The following is a 7,637-nucleotide window of genomic DNA, read 5'->3' as shown; positions in this document are numbered from 1 at the left end:
CACCTAATACAAACATTCCCAACATAATGTCGCTATGACGTCATAATGTGAGGGCGCCCATGCAAATTCAGGACATTCTAGCTATGTAAAATTGATTTTCGGCAAAAAATTATACAAAAATGCGATTTGCACCGAATTTTCTCCTAAATATAAAAAGAAATGCCAGTAGCTCTTGGAATAATTTCACAAAAGCGAAATTAAAATCATTAGGGCCTCACCACCATCCCCCCCTCTATGGTCATCTTTGATGGCCGGTCCTACCCCCTCAGTCTACTCAAAATTTTATCACTAGAATGAGCGCAAAGGATGGATCTACGATTAGCTAAGGTCGTTTGGGAGTAAATGCGTGCTTTTTTTTATGACGGATAAAAATTGTAGGGACTGCCCCTCGTAGTTCTAGGGTTAGAGGACCTATTTATTGATGTAGATTACAATCCTTAGAAAAGTGTCCAAATTGTATTAATGACATGAATTAACCCAATTGGATCAGCTTGGTTTCCTCTTAGATTTACTCCTTTTCCTCTTTTTCTTTTTCTTTTTCTTTTTCTTCTTCTTCTTCTTCTTCTTCTTCTTCCTCTTCTTTTTTTCTTCTTCTTATTCTTCTTCTTCTTCTTCTTCTTCTTCTTCTCCTTTTCTTCTTCTTCTGCTTCTTCTTCTTCTTCTTCGTTTTCCTCTTTTTATCATTTTATTCCTCCTCCTTCTTCTTCTCTTCTTATTCTTCATGAGAATATAATACTGACGGCGTGTATTTAAGTTCCTTACACAAAATCACATTGTGATTAAATATACTTAAGTCTAGAATGATTCAAGTTTGTTGCAGTCGAGTAAAGATGACTAATGCATTCCAGTCTAAGTCATGACGCGAGCACTTTAGAGTGATATATTGAGTATGTGATGCCCTTATATAATCTGGTATTGGCACTGCAATGTTTGGATTTTCTTCTTTTTCTACTAACGGTATCATCTTCATTAATTGATCAAGTTTAAATGAAATATAGATCATGACATGTCTAACCGAGTTTTTGACCTTGAAACAAAGTAAAACTAGAAACTGGAGCTGTAGAGTGCCATCTCTTTTTTCTAAAGTCTTGTGATAAGCATATGTTACGGACATGCACGCGTACTACATTCCGAGAATTATAGAAATTAATTGACAAGAATCTATTCTACAGCGTATCGGATTAGAAGGTTTTTGAATCAGGTATTACAGACATCTGAGTAAATTTACGGAGTTACCAAAATGGCTACATCAGAGGTGTCAATTTGCGATTTCAGAACGGTGTACAGTTACCTGTGTACTACAAATGTATCTGCAATCTAAACTGAATTTCTATTGCTTTTTTTATGATAGTAATAAATATAAAGCAAAGGCTAACAGACAAGCGTGGTTCAAATTTATCGACTTTTTGTTTACATAATGGGAGGAATTCCATTTCCAAAAATGGATTTGGGTTTGAAACATTACTGTTTTAAGTTTGAATTTATACTTCATAGCTTTGGCAATACGGACTTAGCATGCGAACGTCTCGTTTCAGTATTACGCAAAGCGACGTGGCCTTTTAAAATAGAGATTAGAGACGTTGATTGTCTAGCATAACCATGATCTTTTGTTTTCCAAAGTTAAATCTCAATTCCCAGTTCGCAAAAAACAAAACACTCGAAAGATTGGTAACTTAAATCAAATATATTGGATGTCATCCTGGGGTTGGGGTAAGTCAGGTACCAATATATTTTAAGCAGCCGCCTAACATTTGCTTAAGAGCGACTGGTCGATGTTGCAAAGGCGATCGAATTATAAACTCTTTACAAGCCCTTGGAGTTTTCAACCATATAGTGCATGACATATCACATACTAATGTCTAGGCTGTAAATATCAGCGTTGACGTTCATAAATGACACTCACAGTTGCCGTAGATTTATAACTTTGATGATTGAAGCTGTATAACTTCTGAAGATTGTAAATGCGCTTACTGACTATGCTGTGAGAGTTGAGAAAAGTTAAGCCAGCTTTGGTAGTATGGTTTGAAACAATCCTTTAAGTTTAAAGGGGCATTTCGTGATCCACAGCCTCATCCCCCCACTTTTCCCAAAAAAAGTTGAGATTTTTACAACACTGGATACCTCTGACTACATAATGTTTTATGTACCAAATATTTCTTGCAGATTAATTCGTTTAGCAAAAATATAGCCAAATTTGAATTTCGTTCTGGTGCACCAGAATGAAATTACAACACATTGTCTATGGAGCGGTGTAATACACATAATCATGCATAACTCGCAAACGCAAAATCGGAATCAACTGAAATTTTGGAAATAAGCTTTTTTCGTGGATATCAGCTGAAAACTGTCATAAAAAGAGGATGCTAGGATCACGAAATCCTCCTTTAAGCCATTCAAGGTGAACAAGCGTAAGGACACGTTATACTCGTAGGATATTAAAAATTCTACAAAAAACTAAAACAACTAACCATTATAATCCATTACACCTGGGAAATGGTGCTAGAATACTCAACTAAAAACTTTACTCCATGACACATGTTTTCTTCCACAGTGTTTTCTTCTCTACACACAAGATATAGTTTTTCCTTCCATCTGATTACTTTTCAAGTTGAATGAGTTGGTAACTATTTAGCAACCATCTAGCCTAATGTACTTAACGGTATTGTTAATGCGCAACAACATTATTCTATAATCTGTTTCTGCTATGTGCAGTGACGCCCTGTGTACAGAATGAATCAAAATAACGTATACAGTTTAAAAAAATTTTTTACAGAACACCTTTGCTTTGAAGCTTTGATTGCTTTGAAGCATCAAGTAGAATGGTAAAGATCTCCTGATCTTACACCTTTGAAGTTCTTCTTGTGGGGCTATCTGAAATCAAAGTCCTCCTGCAAAGTCCTCATGAACTCCAGAGACACATAGTTGCACAAGTTGAAACTCCCAGGCTAGACGTCTCTCATAAGACATGCGCGAATGCCATGTTGAGGAGGGCTGATATCTGCATACAGAGGAATGTTGGCCATCCATGCTCTGGTGGAAGACTAAGACTGTCAATTTACTGTAACTAAAGTGGTTAAACATGTGATTTTTATGTTGCTTTGATTTGACTTCAACTGCATTTTTACTCAGCTCGCAAAAATATTAATGGTCAAACGCCAGTGATATTACAGTTATAGGAGGACAAGATGCTGATTCAGTTGTCAACAATAGCATTTTGACCAAATGCCTCATACTGTTTTAATCTAGTGGTATTTTTTTAAACGATATACTTTATTTTGTCATGGGTATGGTATTCACGGAAGGGGAACACGTGCCTATGTTGAATGTTATTACCCAGCCCTGAAGCCGAGGTATATTCATTTTAGAAATAAAAGCCTATAACCTTTTTCAATACATCCAAAGGTCCATAGAATCTGACGAGATGACACGGTGGCTGAAAAAGACGATAGAAGAGACGTCTTAGACATTTTTAAATTTTTTTTATTATACCTTGTTTTGTATCTATTCTGCTGTATTGTTTGATATACCTTATGCGGTAAATGGAATTACAGCATTTTACACATGCGCTTGATCCTTATGATATTTTTAAAAAATCACTGCCAACACTATTATTTATTACCACTGATTGCAATAAATAATGTGTTTCGTGGGCTGAGTTTTGCAACTTTAATTGAGCACTGACATTTCTATTTAAATTTATATTTAACTCTAAATATTGTATATACTTTTTACGACACATAGAAAGTGTACCATATATTTCTGAGAACAGTACGAATAACATGAAATCTGACGAAATTGTCGAGCACGCAATAGCATCTTGATGACAACTACGTATATACATGTAGTAACTTAAAACCTGTGGCCTGTTAACTTCGTTGGAAATCTTAATGACAATGTTACTAGTACTGTACGTTTTACCGCTACCTGGAATACCGCCCAAACAAACAAATGATGTGACACAGATGTGGCAACCAGGCCCGTACGCAGGATTTTTTTGGGGGGTGCTGATTTTGAAAAAGTGGACTTTTTTCCCAAAGGGGGGGCGATTTTGTGAAAAGTGGACTTTTTCCCCCAAATTTTGACCTTTTTTGACCAAAAAAACGTAAAAAACATGAATTTTTTGCTCGCTACGCTCCCAAATTCTTAGATTTTGGAACTTTTTGAATACTTTTGCAAATTTGGGGAGGTGCAGTCGCACCCCCGCACCCCCCCTGCGTACGGGCCTGGTGGCAACTATTCTAAGAACCAACACATCCCAAATCTTGTAATCTGTACTGACATACAAACTACGAGCAGCATCATGCCGTAATTTGTTTCAGCAAACTCTTCCTTCCACACGGATGAATTATTTACATTTCATAATAGTGTAATTTTATCGTGACCAGATGTCGATTTCAGAGAATATAGGTTGGCAAAACTGGTTAACAGTCACCATAGGAATGTTTCTGTGTATTAATGTGAACCAATTTGCACCTGTCTTTTACCGACTTACTCGACTTACTCGCAGTAAGTATAATCATAATCCAATCAATGACACGACACTCTATACCTTTTTGTATTTTATTGATTTTAATTTGTCTTACTCTATATTTGGATCCCATTGTGGTGACCTACTTATAATACGCTGTATGGAATCGGTCTCAATTAAAGTACAATTTTAACACATGTACAAATATTATTACGGAGAATATTTATGAATATGAGAAGGAGAATCATTCTTTTAACATAATGAGGAAAGTGTACAATATTCTTGATGCAAACCTGTTGTCACGTATTGTTACGCAACATTATTAGGTAATTGTTTCAGCGATGATGCAGACGTACCACATGTTTGTACCATGTGTTAAAAGATGTACAATGTATTTTTCTGTAACTCGTACAATAATTTGCTAGCATGGTAATCTCTATATTATTACGATGCAGAGTGATCGATCCATGTTGTGCAATTTTAATAGTGAAAATGGGGTGATCGTAGTATTTGTAATGTTCAAAAAATTGGTATATTGACACTCTTGAAGTAACAGTGTTATGGCCGCTTCACTTTTCATTATACGTATTTAATTTGGAGCGAATTTTAAAAGCACGCAATCCTTTTAAGTTTATGCGTTCGGGACTTCGGGTCCTTATATTGTGCGTAAGGGTAAGGGTCAGAGTCAGCCTCGAAACGAGCCAGAAAAATCAAGATTGGTGGAACTACAGGGTGTAACAATAAAGTTTATACAATTGCATTTTGACTTCTCAGGAAAAAACTAAAAGAGTTATGGCACAAATGTTATATGCAATACAATTAGTAATATCTTGGCTAAAAGAAGACGTTTAGTTGGTTTCTTTACTAGCTTGGGTTCAAAAGTTATGTCCAATTAATTAAATTGTCCAGAAAACGTGTTGGGCCACTTTTGACATGTTTGAGCATTTAAAGTTGAACCGAATAGATATGCTTATCGTGTATTACACATCAAATAACTGACACAAAAGAGTTATAAGTGGTGTTTCTTCATATACTTAACATGAACTTAATAATGATATGATATTTCTTTAAAATAAAAGAAGTAATGACATTTCTTTCAAATAATTTTATAAAGTAATTTCTCATATCCCTGATATATCATTGGTAAAACTGAGAAAAGTACAAAACAATAAAATTTTGAAATTAAGTTCAGCTGGGCTTCTAGCTGTTCTGGGGCGACCACTATTGCCAGCGTTTCTGTTAACAAATTCTACATACTTCTCATAGTTCTATGTAATTGTATGTCTTGATGGAAGACGTGAGTTTGGAAAATGAGCTATAAACAATCGTATGGTTTCTGCTTGACGCCATGTGCTACCGAATGTCACAAAAATACGCTCTCCCAACGTGAATTGGGGTTGAAGTTGTTGAGCTGCAGCCACAATTACTAGTGCTTAGTTGTGACTTTCAAAAACTCAAGGAGATATTCTATTATGTAATCATTTCTACCACTTCGAATACCCCATTGTTCAAAACTACCTATCATAAGAGCACCGCCCAACTGGTCCATGGTTCAACTCTATTCAGTCACTTTTGTCCAAGCGGTTTTAAGACATAATTGGTCATATCTTCACTTGCATACCATCGATTTTATTGGAACAAAGCTTATCTGGTGGCTAAAGAAATGATCTTGATAGACATATAAATATCAAACCAAAAAGTAAGCGGCATACTTGTATCATTCTATTATCAAAAATTTATTGTTACACCCTGTACTCTACCATTTATATAAAGTTATTATCCCAACTAAGTTCTAACTCTTGAAAGCCAAATCGTCCCAATTATAACTAGAAGCACTAGAACAATAACCTTCTACGGATCGATCACGCAGCAGCGGGAATATACAAAGATAATGATTTTAGACTTCGATTGACTTGGAAATATAGACTACATTAGTAAAGCTACATATTACATTACATTACAAATATAAATATGGTATTTTTATTATTATTATTGTTCATTGTTTTAATTTATTTTTTTCTTTATGTCACGAATTCTAGTAATTAATAATAGATTATTGAGATGTTGGTATAGTGTTCCGGGGTACGGTTGAGCTAATTCAAGATCAGATGTATAGCGTATTTTCTTTTGATATTTTCGCAGAATAATGTCCTTTTCTAATTGCATGGCTTACCAGTGGATTCTTATCTTTAATACACATTTGAAGCTTGTTTTATTTTCTTTCTTTTAACAAAGAAGCTAATGACGCAAATGTCAATATCATAATGGGGAATTCCAAGCTATATTTCAGAAGAGCTTGATCCTTGTTTTGTGATTTATTGTAATCCTTCTTAACATTTTCTTGATATTTATTTAATCAGTATAACACTACTGAAGGTTGGGTATTTTCTAACTGTAAATTTAAAAATGACTTCTGCCTTTTCATAATCATGATAGTTATGGTGAGTAGTATATATGATTTATCATATTGATATGAATCTATAGAATTATGTTTCTCACATTAAAAGCAGAGTATAATTTCAATAAACGTTAAATGATTTGATAATCAGTTTCAAAATAAATTGACAGAAGATAACATTGACGTGTATAATATATTCTCTTGTAGATATTTGTAAGCTTTGTATAGAACATTCTGTTTGTCATGTATAGAATCTTTCTTGCAGTCAATTGAAATAAATAAATGTTTAAATGATTAACAAATTGCCTATTTTACCACAGATTGTGTTATTGGTATGATTGTCCTTCAATACATAGTATTATATTTTCAGAATTGAGAAAAGAAGTTAAATTATTTCTATACGGAGTAGAAGTTTCAAGTGGGTCACATCAATGTTTACAAATTATACCAAATTGTTACACCTAACAATGTAGACGATGAACAGAGAAATTACGTGGATTATTAATTCAAACATTTCCCTAGGCAAATCCAATGTAAAAGTAATTCACTACTTTAGCTTTCGCCATCTGGGCTGATGGTTTCATCACAAGTGTCTTGATCCACTGCTTTTCCCGCGAAACGCCTTGTTAACATTTCCCGGAAGTGACGATGTTTTTGTTTTGAGCAGTGTGGATCGTATGCGTGATCGAGAGAGATTATACCTTCTTGATGACTCAAACGCATTCACCGGAAGAATAGAGGAAGGAACTACTGCGACGAAGGTATCACGAT

This window comes from Amphiura filiformis, chromosome 1 (assembly GCF_039555335.1).
Source record: "Amphiura filiformis chromosome 1, Afil_fr2py, whole genome shotgun sequence".
NCBI classification, from domain to species: domain Eukaryota; kingdom Metazoa; phylum Echinodermata; class Ophiuroidea; order Amphilepidida; family Amphiuridae; genus Amphiura; species Amphiura filiformis.
Note: the sequence above shows the minus strand (reverse complement) of the source record.